The following is a 13,653-nucleotide window of genomic DNA, read 5'->3' on the forward strand; positions in this document are numbered from 1 at the left end:
GTTAAGAGATGTTCCTCAGCCAAGTCAGTAGCACAGTCAGTAGAAGGCAGAGCTTGGAACAAGCTCCCTAAAGGTAAATACAAACACTTCATTAATAACACATATTTCTCTCCAGCAGATTCTACAGAGTTGAATTATGATAGATTCGAAAGGGTGATTCTAAAAACCTTGGATGAAACCATAACCCTGGCTATCCTAAAGAGTCGAAAAAAGGTTTCAGCTCCCTGGTATGACCTCACGCTAAAAAATGCCAAACTTAATTGAAGGCAACTGGAGAGGAGATGGAGGCGTCAGTATCTCGAGGTAGACAAGCTTAATTTAAAAAATGCGTTAAGTGAATATAAAAACAAACTAAGGAAAGTTACAGCAAACTATTATTATGAGCAGATCACGGCAGCTTTTAACAAAATGAGGAAAACATTTGAAATTCTTAAAGAATTTAACAATCTATCTTGCCTTAAAACTGAGATCAAACCATCGCAGACAATATGTGATAATCTATCAGAATATTTTGATAGTAAAATCAAAACAATTTTGGAAAGGATTGACAAATCCACTACAGCTAAACATTCTATCACACACCCGCACAGCCCCGTTCAATCTGGAATGTCCCCTTGCTCAGATCTCCCTCTCTCAGATCTTTACCCCGTGACACTTACTAGGTTGGACCCCATTTCTAGTGATGCTTTTAAAACCTTCTACAGGACTAAAACATCAGGATCAACGTTGGGCCCTATGCCACCAAAGCAATGGCTAATATGGGAAGAAGAGCTTGCAGGCCCCCTCCGACAACTTTTCAATCACTCTCTTGTAACTGAGAAGGTGCCTGACTGCTGGAAGAACGCCATAGTTAAGCCATTGTTATAAAAAAGCTCTGTCTGATCCGACCCCACCAACCTATCCAACTTTAGATCCATCTCCCTTCTCCTTTTTCCAATAAACATTTTAGAACGTCACATAAGCTCATTATTGTCGCTCTAACTAGAGGACTCTGCATGGCTTGAGGAGGAGCAATTCGGTTTTCGTCCTGACTATGGAACTGAGACCGCCCTTATTTGCGCTGCCGATGAACTACGTATGAGTATCGATAATGGACAACCAGCTGTACATGTCCCATTAGATTTATCGGCTGCGTTTGACACAGTGAACCACCAAACTCTGCTGTCTAGACTTATGGCAGTGGGTGTGGAGAGTCTGTTGTTAAACTGGCTAGAATCCTACCTGTCCGGTCATTGTCAGGCCGTATCTCTTCCTCCTTTCTGTCCAAATCTTGAAAGACAACAAATGGTGTCCCCCAGGGCTATTCTCTTAGCCCTATCTTATCTAATATCTAAATCAAACCTCTTATTTCATTTACAAAAACTCACAATATTAAGTTAATTAACTATGCAGATGACACTCAATTAATTTTGTCACTGAACAACAACCAGGAGGACACCATAGGCAATTTCCAAGCGTGCATTTTTTACATCTTTGACTGGATGAACACTAACTCACTCAAGATGAATGGAAATAAAACTGAACTCCTCTGTTGCCCTTCCAGCAAAATTCCAGTATGCTTATCACCTAACTTCTGGCCGCTACCCACGGAGAAGCCATTGGGCAACCCTGTGGCAGTACGAAATTTAGGTGTGATTATTGACCAAGGTTTGTCCCTGGAAAATGAAGTGAATGGACTTACCAGGACCTGTTTTGCATTGATCCGGGCCATTAGGAAGCTATATCCCCTGCTTGATTTACCAGCCAGATCGCTGATTTCCAGAGGGGTAATACTAAGTAGGCGGGACTACTGCAATGCCTTGCAGCTAGGAGCCGCCAACTACATTAAAAAAAAGCTAGAAAGCATTCAGACAATTTCTGCTAAACTTACACTGAGCAGACCTCAATATTCATCTGCTACAGAGGCCTTGGGGGATCTCCACTGGCTACCTATTAAGCAGGTAATAATCTTTAAATCTCTTTGCATTGTCCATAAGGCACTACAAAACAAAAGGACCAAAACCCCTCCAAAATAAACTAAAAAATATACCCATAGCAGAATTCTGTGGTCTACCACAGGCAATTATGTCCAAGAACTCAGATTTCAGAAAGTAAGACAAGGAGGTCGCTCTTTTACTGTCAATGCAGCTTGGATATGGAATTAACTACCAGCTCCCTTACAATCTCATTCTGACCTACTAAAATTTAGGAAGGAATTGAAAACCTGGCTATTTCCTCACTAGCGACTTGCCTTTCAGCCTTCTATCTGCAGTTTCTTTACACAGTGGTTTTATTGCCAGGATACCATTTTTTGGTCACAGTGTGCTCTATAAATAACCCCTACATTACATTACATTACGTTGATAATTACACAAATTACTCTATAAGATCCTTTTCACTGGACATCAGATGAAACATATTCACAGAGTATGTCAACTGTAAGGCTGGAGAATGAACCATCATATTCTCCACTTCTGTAAATGGGCATAAGGGAGAGGCCACGTGGAGAGGCTGACTCATGGTTGGAACAGTAGCAATGCCAAGAGAGCTATGGAGTCAGTTCTTTTCCTGTAGAAAGAGGAACCACAACTAATAATAATTACATACATATGTTAATCAACTGCCACAAATTAAATGGAAGGATGATGTGGACGCTTAATAGAAACTGGATTTTCCACTGCAGTTCACTCCCTTGGGAAGGAAGTTGGCAGACAAGGTAAGAGCACAGAGTCACAAAGATAAAGACACACACACAAATGTGCAAGCACAATTTCAGAAACACACAAATGCGCATTACTGCATGCATAAACACACAAGCTTACACACACACAGATGTTCATGTGCAAATTTAATGAAATAAAGAGACAGGTATGCCTGTGTGCATCTTCACAGAAACATGCACATGCACACACAAAAGCACATGCATGGCTAAATGTTTACTTAAACACGCGCAAATGCACAGACACACACAAAGTTGTGAGCAAAAGTTCACAAATGCACATGCTTGCATGGATAAATACACAGGCATATGTGCACGCACACACAGATGTGCATGCACAAATTCACTAACACACAAATAGACATGCATACCTGTATGTATACACACACACACATACATTCCTTCATTTTCATAATTCACTTTCCTTGCAAAAAGGAAATTGATCCTACTTGCTAAGCAGCTCTTGTCATAATATAAGTTGTGCCCATTCCACAAATTTAAAAAATCGTATCATCATATGAACACACACTTATGTTGAAAGTCGACAGTTCCTGTAATTCCTTCACATTTCTGGTGGGATGGGATAAATTGTGGGGAGCTGATGCTGGAAGCCACCAGCTATGTAATTTCTACACATTATTAAATGGGTAGATGTTAAAGAGCAGAGTTAGTTTGGGAATTTTGGAACTCTGGTGATCACCAGCTATTTCACTTCCTACACATTGCATTATGGAGGCTGATGCCACTTCAATGGCATTACTTTCTGGTGAAGCCTCACAGAAAGTGTAATTTCCAGGGTGGAATTCTGGGTCAGGAGCATTATGTCAAATCAGCAAAGACTTTTGCTCAGGGGTCACAGATGATATCACTTCCTGGTCAGATGGGCTCAAAGTGGCCACTTCCTGTAGTGAGCGGGATGTGAGTAAGAATAAATGTAAGATGTACATGTGAGGTTAACAACAGTATTTATACTTTGATGATGTAGTGGTAGTCAACATCCTGGCTTGGATATTCTTTTAGGTCAATATAAAAAACTCACTGTAGTAGAACATCCTGCTTGGGAAATATGAATGGAATCATTTTCTGTAAAATTCACCCCTCTGGCAAATCATTTGAGATAATGTCTTGGGAGATGGAGCTAACCACCTTCCCTGGTGATCAGTGGGTTTGCTGACAGCTATTTCTGGCTTGTATGCCATTGTCAAGGCTTCGAGAGTATTCTTTCAGGTGTCTTGCACAGGAACATTGATGCTGATTCCCAACTCCCCTTCAAGGATATTTCTGCGGTCCAGCTAAATATCAAGACCCTCAAATCTACCCTTTGGGGGGAAAGGGGAGTGGATAAAATAATAAAACAAGAAGAGACTGGTCCTGAAACTGTCTTCTCTCTTTCGTCTGCTTCTTCGTTCAATCTGCAGACTGCGTGTCAACTGAGAGAATCTAAAAATCAAACATCAAGTTATATATTTATCCTACATGTACTGTATTCCAATTTTCTATTCTGCTCCTATGATCTTTACCTACCCTTAGTTTCAAGTACTGTGCCTCTCCTCTATTATTTCTTTTTCTGACTCTCTTTCTTTTCTTTTTCTTTGAGAAAGCACCCCTGGAATTCACCTGTCAACAAGATATCACTAAATGTATTTATTTCCTTATTTACCCTTGTTTTCTCCTAATCTCTTGGTAAGCCTATCTTACTTACTTGAGTGTGTGTGCTTTATTTTCTGTAGATACTCTTCTTAAATTGTTACTGACTTCTTAACATGTAGGAGTCTAAGTCTTTTCTAGCTGTACTGTAATATCCTCTCTGATTTGTTTTAAACGTTCTTTCCTTTCCTTGCAGGAATTTTGACGTATGTCTTATTTTCTGTAAGTACTATCCAAGTCTCTAACTATGTACAATATTCACAAATGTCCTGACATTTACAATCAATTCTGTGGGTCACTTAGCTTATATCTTCTTTTCTTCCTTCAGGTTCTGTCAGCCCAGGATATTCTTCGACGAGTTGCCTACACCAGCTGAGGTTGATTACTTGGGAAGAGGCGCCACCAACTGTCACTTCAGAAAACTTCTCCTTGTTGGCAAAATAATAACCTTGGTACGATCCTAAACTGCCTTCTCTGTTTCTTTCCTGTCTACTTCCGACGGAGGTAGCGAACGAAAACCGGACGAAAGCCCGACGAGATATACACTACACTAATTCTGTGGAGCCATAGACTAACCCTGCGTACTTCGTGAATTCTTTGGTGAAGTGCGCGTTTGTTCCAGCGCGCGCGCCTCAAACTGCCTCTGAGCACCTGTGGGGAAAAAATAAACTAGACCGCCGCGATGATTAGAAGGCGGCGGCCATCTTTAGGTTCCATTTCTGATTCAGCCTGGTCCAGCCATTGCCTCTGGCCCGTATTCTTCCTCCTGGCCCATGACTTCCGCCCAACACTGTGCCCACTACTGTTAAGCCACCCTTTGGAGTCCTGACAGTACCCCCCAACAAAGGAGGTCCTCTCAATCGTGGCTTTGTAGGAAATCTTTGATGAAAAGATTTAACTAATCTCGGAGCATGAACATCTGACTCCAATTCCCAAGATCGCTCCTCTGGCCCATAGACCTTCCAGTCCACTAAATAGTACAGTTTGCCTTTTACCTCCTTTGAATCTAAAATCTCCTTGACTTCAAATTCTACTCCAGATTCTAATGGAATGGGTTTCGGAGGCAAGTTTTTTCGCAGTTCTAGTGGTGCCTTCTTGAACAAGGACACATGAAAAACTGGATGAACCTTCAATTTGGTGGGCAGTTTTAACCGATAGGTAACGTGAGACATCTTTTCGTCTATCCGATAAGGCCCTATAAATCTAGGTTGAAATTTTCTGTTACCTTTTAACCTAAGGTTCTTTGTACTTAACCAAACACAATCTCCTGCCTCTAAGGGAGGGCCCTCTCGTCTTTTTTTATCTGCATAGGTCTTATATTTTTTCTTAGCCTGTTCTAAATTTTGTATGACCGTCTGGTGGACTTGTTTTAAATGTGATACTAAGTCTTCTACTGCTGGAACTTGAATATCAGTCTGCGTTATAGTGAAATTTGGATGTCGGCCATAGTTCAGGTAAAATGGGGAATAGCCTGTAGACATTCCTGGCATTGTTGTGTGCAAACTCAGCAGCCCATAAATAATCTGCCCACTCTCCTTCTTGTTTCAACAGGAACAATCTTAGGTACTGCTCTAATTCTTGGTTCACCCTCTCTGTTTGCCCATCTGTCTCTGGGTGATAACTGGTTGAATACCTGGCTTCGATTCCCAACCCTTCCAGAAAAGCCTTCCAAAAATGAGATACGAATTGTGCACCCCTATCTGAAATAACAACCCTCGGAATTCCGTGAATCTTCACAATTTGTGTACTGAAATGTCTGGGAAGTTGCTTTGCTGTGGGAACCCCTTTTAGAGCCATGACAAGTGTCATCTTAGTAAATGTGTCCACAACCACTAGGATGGTGTTGAAACCTTGACTAAGAGGCAAATCTACAATGAGGTCTAACGTAACTGTGTGCCATGGAAAAGGTGGTGTAGGCAAGGGTTGTAACAACCCCTTAGGAGCTTGCCGTTCAGATTTTCCCTGAGCGCAGATCTCGCAGGTCTTAACGTACTTTTCCACATCCCTGGTCATTTGAGGCCACCAATAAAGTCTTTTAATTAATTCTTCAGTCTTAGCTTCTCCTTTATGCCCAGCTAAAGGAGCATCGTGGCACTCGTACAGCGCTTGATTTTGTAACTCTTTGGTAGGCAAATACAAGGCTCCTTTAAAATACGGCAACTGATGTTGGATCTCTCTTCCAGCGCCCTCTTCGACCCATCCTTGCATTTCTTCCGGACTCATGATTTCGGTTATTTGCTCCTTCAGGTCTATCGAGGTGGTGGCACCAATAATTCTGGTACTTGGAATTATAGTTTGATTTTCCATGTTACTCTTTTGGTTATTGGTTCCTAGTCTGGATGAGGCATCAGCCTTCCCGTTCTGAGCCCCAGGTCTGTAGGTGATTACAAAGTCGTAATCGGCAAAGTACAATGACCATCGAAGTTGTCTTGGAGTTAGCGTCTTAGCTGATTTCAGAAATTGTAAATTTCGGTGATCCGTAAAAACTGTTAATAGATGCCTAGCTCCCATGAGGTAGTGTCGCCATTCCTTAAAAGCGTCTTTAATGGCCAATAACTCCTTCTCCGTTATAGTGCAATTTACTTCAGCAGACGTCAATTTTCTTGATCTGTAAGCAACTGGATGCAACTGGCCCGTTTCCTTGTGTCGTTGGGATAGCACTCCCCCGACTGCTAACTCGGAAGCATCTGTCTCAACATAAAATGGTTCCGAGGGATCTGCATGTAAAAGTATTGGAGCAGTGGTGAAGTCTTTCTTCAGAGATTTAAAGGCTTCTTCAGTTTCTTCTGTCCAATCAAAGTGAACTCCCTTCCTGAGTAGTTTTGTATCAGGAAGTATTTTCCGTGAGAATTCACTTATAAACCTTCTGTAAAAATGTGCGAACCCTATGAAGCTCTGAACCTCCTTAACACTTTCGGGAGACTTCCAGTCAACCACTGCCTTGATTTTCTGTTCGTCCATATTTATTCCGGTTGGTGAAAGGACAAAGCCCAAAAACTCCACCTGAGAAACGTTGAACACACATTTTTCTAGTTTCACAAACAGCTTGTTTTCTCAGAGCTTCTGTAAAACTCCTCTCACTTCCACTCGATGCTTATTCTTGTCGGATGAGTAAATCAGAATATCATCAATGTACTCAATTGCACACTGATCAATGTATTTATGGAGGATGTCATTTATAAAATGTTGGAAGGCAGCCGGAGCGTTGCAGAGCCCATACGGCATAACTTGGTATTCAAATAGCCCAAATCTCGTTCTGAAAGCCGTCTTCCATTCATCTCCATCACGCATACGGACCAGATGGTAAGCTCCTCTAAGGTCGAGTTTGGTATAAATCTGTGCTCCTTTCACCTGATCCAATAGGACGGAAATGAGTGGAAGCGGGTACCGATTTTTCTTGGTGATCCTGTTAATCGCGCGATAATCGATACAAGGTCTCAAATCCCCTTCCTTCTTCGGCACGAAAAATAGAGGCGAAGACACAGGAGATTGCGATGGTCTGATGAAACCATTTGCCAGATATTTATCTAAGTATTCTTTTAAATGACGATGTTCTTTTTCTGTTAAAGCATAAACTCGACTGCAAGGCAGATTAGAGCCCGGTTCCAGGTCTATCTTACAATCATACACCCGATGAGGTGGCAATTGTTCTGTTCCGTTTCATTGAACACATCCTCAAAATCTCGATACTCTTGTGGAATTTCTTGGGAATTGATGATGCAAACAGACACTGCAGTCATACATAATGAATGAGCTGGATTACTCCCATTGGTTTTTTCTTTTGTCTCAAAACAATTCTTCTTGCAGTACTCCGAATCCATTACTATTGTCCTGGAGCTCCAATTGATTGTTGGGTTGTGTTCTGTAAGCCAGGGTAGGCCTAAGATGAGTTGAAACTGGGGTGCGTCAATTAAATTGAACTGAATCACTTCTTGGTGTCCGTCGCTGGAAATTAGTTGCACTTGCTCCGTATGGCTCACTATGGGTCCGGAGGAAAGATTTGTTCCGTCCACAGCCCGGACGGGTTCGCTCCTAGATTTTAATATTGCTCGTAACCCTACCTTGGCTGCAAATTTTAAGTCACAGAAGTTTCCGGTGGCTCCGGAATCTATCATTACCGAAACCTCGGTTAACGTTACTTGCCGGAACTTAATCATCATAGATAAGATCAAGTGTGGGGCAGATGATTGCAGAGTATTCGCTACTTGATGTTCTGTCGGAGTTGATTTTTGATTAGCATCCACCGGTCCAACTCCCGCTACAGGTGGTGCTGCAAGTTTTCCTTCGGCTTGAAGGGAGTCTTTGGTTTCTTTGGACAACCCCTAACGAAGTGTCCACTGGAGCCGCAGTACATGCATAAATTGCCTGTTCTTCTCTTTTCCTTTTCTTCTTTGGTCAAAGGACCCCTTATTGTTCCTATTTGCATTGGTTCCGAAACCATTTGTCCGTCCGCAATATTGACACCTTCTGACCGGGCCCTGTCAAACCATGGGGTCATTGTTTTAAAGTCTCTTCTCTTTTCTCCTTTTCTCTCTCCTTGACGGAAGTCTATTTCTAAGACCAGGTCTACCAGCTCTGAAATTTCGGTGGGTCGATTCGGAATTTGCACCAACACATCTTTGATTTCGTCTTTTAGCCCTCTATAAAAGACTGCAGCTCTTTTACTCTCAGGCCAGTCAGTCTCCACAACCAGCTTATTAAACTGTGCTAAGTATGCCACAAGATCTCGGTTTCCTTGCCTTAAGTCAAGTAATTCGTTATCAACCACTTGAGAGATTCTTCGTCTGTCAAAGATCCTAATAAATTCTTCTTTGAATGTTTCGTAATTATGCAGTAGGGGATCATCACGGGATACCAGGGGCATAGACCAGGACGCCGCATCACCACTTATGTATGATAGCACGAAGGCCACTCTTGACTGCGCATCTGGGAAAATTGAAGGGCGACACATGAAGTGTAGTGAGCACTGAGTGATGAATATCTGCGCCTTTTGTGGGTCTCCACTAAATCGTTCTGGGGGGGCTAACGGTATAACTGGGGACAGAGAATGAATCACTTGTGTTGTTATCCTACTTGGACCTTCAATAGGAGGGTCTAAAGTTTCTCGTCCTGTACTAAATGGTTGTCCTAATCTCTGAGCTAATTCCGCTGTTTCCTTTCTTGAATTGACCACCTCCTGTCTAAGACTCTGATTTTCCTCTCTTACTGCCACCAACTCCTTCTGTATTGTCTCTAACACTGTTCCCAAGGTTTGTAAATTTATTCCTTCAGCCATCTCTGCTCAGGTGCAAGTTAAAAAACGTGGGCACTTCACTCTGTCAAGGCTTCAAGAGTATTCTTTCAGGTGTCTTGCACAGGAACAGAGATGCTGATTCCCAACTCCCCTTCAAGGATATTTCTGCGGTCCAGCTAAATATCTAGACCCTCAAATCTACCCTTTGGGGGGAAAGGGGAGTGGATAAAATAATAAAACAAGAAGAGACTGGTCCTGAAACTGTCTTCTCTCTTTCGTCTGCTTCTTCGTTCAATCTGCAGACTGCGTGTCAACTGAGAGAATCTAAAAATCAAACATCAAGTTATATATTTATCCTACATGTACTGTATTCCAATTTTCTATTCTGCTCCTATGATCTTTACCTACCCTTAGTTTCAAGTACTGTGCCTCTCCTCTATTATTCTTTTTTCTGACTCTCTTTCTTTTCTTTTTCTTTGAGAAAGCACCCCTGGAATTCACCTGTCAACAAGATATCACTAAATGTATTTATTTCCTTATTTACCCTTGTGCTATCCTAATCTCTTGGTAAGCCTATCTTACTTACTTGAGTGTGTGTGCTTTATTTTCTGTAGATACTCTTCTTAAATTGTTACTGACTTCTTAACATGTAGGAGTCTAAGTCTTTTCTAGCTGTACTGTAATATCCTCTCTGATTTGTTTTAAACGTTCTTTCCTTTCCTTGCAGGAATTTTGACGTATGTCTTATTTTCTGTAAGTACTATCCAAGTCTCTAACTATGTACAATATTCACAAATGTCCTGACATTTACAATCAATTCTGTGGGTCACTTAGCTTATATCTTCTTTTCTTCCTTCAGGTTCTGTCAGCCCAGGATATTCTTTGACGAGTTGCCTACACCAGCTGAGGTTGATTACTTGGGAAGAGGCGCCACCAACTGTCACTTCAGAAAACTTCTCCTTGTTGGCAAAATAATAAACTTGGTACGATCCTAAACTGCCTTCTCTGTTTCTTTCCTGTCTACTTCCGACGGAGATAGCGAACGAAAACCGGACGAAAGCCCGACGAGATATACACTATACTAATTCTGTGGAGCCATAGACTAACCCTGCGTACTTCGTGAATTCTTTGGTGAAGTGCGCGTTTTTTCCAGCGCGCGCGCCTCAAACTGCCTCTGAGCACCTGTGGGGAAAAAATAATGATGATTAGAAGGCGGCGGCCATCTTTAGGTTCCATTTCTGATTCAGCCTGGTCCCGCCATTGCCTCTGGCCCGTATTCTTCCTCCTGGCCCATGACTTCCGCCCAACACTGTGCCCACTACTGTTAAGCCACCCTTTGGAGTCCTGACAGCCATCCTTTAAAGAGTTGATTTTGGTTTCCGATTAAGCCCTGTGTTGATACTGCCTCACATCAAAGACATAGCAACATTATATGTACTTCTGTGCAGATTGATGTCAAAATCTCTAAATTCTATATACTGAAATGGTGCAGCTGTAATTTCTCTCTGATGTTTACACTGATTGACCAGTCCCAAACACATAAAGTAGTGACTGGTCAGCCCATATATTTGTGGAACAAAATTAACCCGACTTCAGCGCAATCAGTCTGTCTTGGCCCCTGGTATATCTGGGAGGCTACCTCAGCTGGAGTCCATTCTTTAAAATGCTCAACTATGCAAGAGTCATAAATAGTAAATGATGACTTTGACTGTAGTACATTACTGCAATCTTTACAAAATTAGATTTATTACTCCTTTCAATGCTTGTTAGCTTCTATGTTTCAGGTAGATTTTCCGATGCTCAAATACTACACCCTGTGGCTATGCATCTGGGGGAATGTACTGCATTCCTCCGTATAGCTGATGGGCTTGTAAGTGTTTTGTAAAATATGACAAGTGATGTAGTGTGTGGTAAGCACAGGAGTGCTATGTTTGATTTGCGGTCATTTCCAGTACTTTACGCTGTCTAATACATTCACATTAACTGAGACAGTAATCCTGCCATATGGTTGCAACAAGAGTGACAAAAATGGCACAGTGAATACATTCTTCACATCACATTTGGCACATTGCTTTCCAATTCTTCATTCTTGGTACATCAGTATCAGTGTCTCGCACACGTAGGCACACTCATGCTGGCTCGATTCTCTCTCTCTCACTCTTTCTCCATTTCTCGCTCTCTTTCTGTGTCCCTCTTTTCCAAGCTGTGATTGTGATACCACAATAAGCACACATGGGAGATATGCCTCAGAAACTTGAATCCTGGCAAAGCCCATTCTGCCTTGCATCCACCTGAAGGTCATACATTGTGTACCATAAATTGTGCTGTAGTACCTTTGGTGATTCACTGAAGTCAAGTTACGAAGCGAGGTGTGCTCACCAGCAAGGCCGACCAATCAAGGCAGGTGTCATTCATCATGTGAGTTGGGAGGAATGTTTGCTCGCACACCCACACACGTGCACACTTATTCCAATTGATATTTCTACTGGAGGACTTTCCACAGTGGAAAACCTTGTTACAGCAGTTGATAGTTCTCTTTTGGAGAATCCTACACTGAAATTACAATTGATGGGAGGCAATATTCTATAACTGACAATTAAATCCTAAGTTATCTACCATCATCAGAGGCGTCTTTTGGTCATCTCTACTCAACAATGAACGGTAGTACTTTAGATGTGAAATTTATATTTAAAAACCTCACAATCAGGTCACTTCATAAATGGCGTTCTCCATTTAATAATGTATTGCATTAGTGTAGCTGTCTGTTCCCAATACTTGTTTGTGCAATAACTTCCTTAGGGCATTTTCCAAATTGCTTGCGTTTGTGTTCCTGTCTCACTTGGCAGCAAATATAGAAAATGTCACAAATACATGGAGTCTTTCCTTTATTCTGAATTACTTGGTAAATATCCAAAGCTATGCATGGTGGACCCTGTTCACTAAAAACCAAGCATTTGCAATGCAGTAGTGTTGTGATCTTGCATTCATTCCATCAAGATGACTTGTCTGTGGAATGTGGAATGTACTCTGTGAGCTTATAGCTCAGAGGTTCCAGAGATGACTGTTGCTCTGGTCTGCAGCAGCTGTGGCTAATAAACTCTCTTCATGAAGTATCTCTGCTTGATGTCCTACATTCATTCATACCTCATTACAATTTGGCGACGATCTAGCCACAGCAAGGATCCACGCAAGAAAGAAAAGAAAAAAGTAGAAAAGAGGAGATCCCACAGAAGAAGAATTCACAGACAAAGAAGTACAGGCTTGTATATCTTTGATACATTTATCAAAAGTAAGCCAAGAAATTTTCACGCATGAGAGTGAACAGACTCATTTAAAATAAGACTGCTTAGCGCGTTTATCAAAGGAAAAAAAAAAGGCACCCTTTAAAATATTTGGAAAGGCAAACTAAAAAAAAACCTGTCTCTAATGTTTTTAAAGTGAAAAAAAAAGAGTGAAGGGCTAACTCTGGTTACAACTATGTTTTAAAGACAAGACTGACACATGCTGCGTAATGTGTAATTTACTTTGTCATTAGTCTAACTAGTTCCACCTAACGAGTATCTGTTGAGGTGCCTCGACAGTGATCGATATGTTGGGAGAAGATCTAGACACGGTGTTAAGTGAATTAAGATTGTAGCAATGATCGTTCACTTCGAAGTTGGTTTAATCTCCAGAGCAAGTGAAAGCATTTAATAATTGAAGACATCGGTTCTTCTGAAGTGAAGCGTGAGACAGTTTGTCAGATTGACATTAATCAAAAGCTGGCAGGGAGCGTGTGCGCGTAAAGCCAAGCAGGAAGATTTCTTCGTGAAAAAAAAACCAATCTGTCATTTTGTGCTTTTTTAACCGTAAAGGGAAATCCCTGTGTGAGTGGAAACACTTAACAAATAAAGTCATCGGCGCTTGTGAAGTGAAGCGCGAGACAGCTTGTCATTATTCAAAAGCTGGCAGGGCGCGTGCGCGTAATGTCAAGCAGGAAGATTTCTACGGAATTAATAAAATCAATTTGTCTTTGTGTGCTCTCTCAAGCGTGAAGGGAAATCCTTGTGTAAACAGATAACAGATTCACCTAATG

At 41.6% G+C, this 13,653-nt stretch overlaps 1 long non-coding RNA gene across 2 annotated transcripts in view; it reads left to right on the forward strand.

Moving 5' to 3' along the window:
* LOC146822291 (uncharacterized) overlaps positions 1-10,578 on the forward strand; it is a 211,675-nt gene extending 201,097 nt beyond the window's left edge. For both annotated transcript variants that reach the window (XR_014962827.1, XR_014962828.1), the window contains 4 exons: positions 4,542-4,567; positions 4,674-4,797; positions 10,306-10,331; positions 10,438-10,578. This is a non-coding gene — a long non-coding RNA (uncharacterized LOC146822291). The remainder of the gene's footprint in view (positions 1-4,541; positions 4,568-4,673; positions 4,798-10,305; positions 10,332-10,437) is intronic.
* The last annotated feature ends 3,075 nt before the right edge of the window (positions 10,579-13,653 follow it).

Source organism: Triturus cristatus, chromosome 6 (assembly GCF_964204655.1).
Source record: "Triturus cristatus chromosome 6, aTriCri1.1, whole genome shotgun sequence".
Taxonomy (NCBI): Eukaryota; Metazoa; Chordata; class Amphibia; order Caudata; family Salamandridae; genus Triturus; species Triturus cristatus.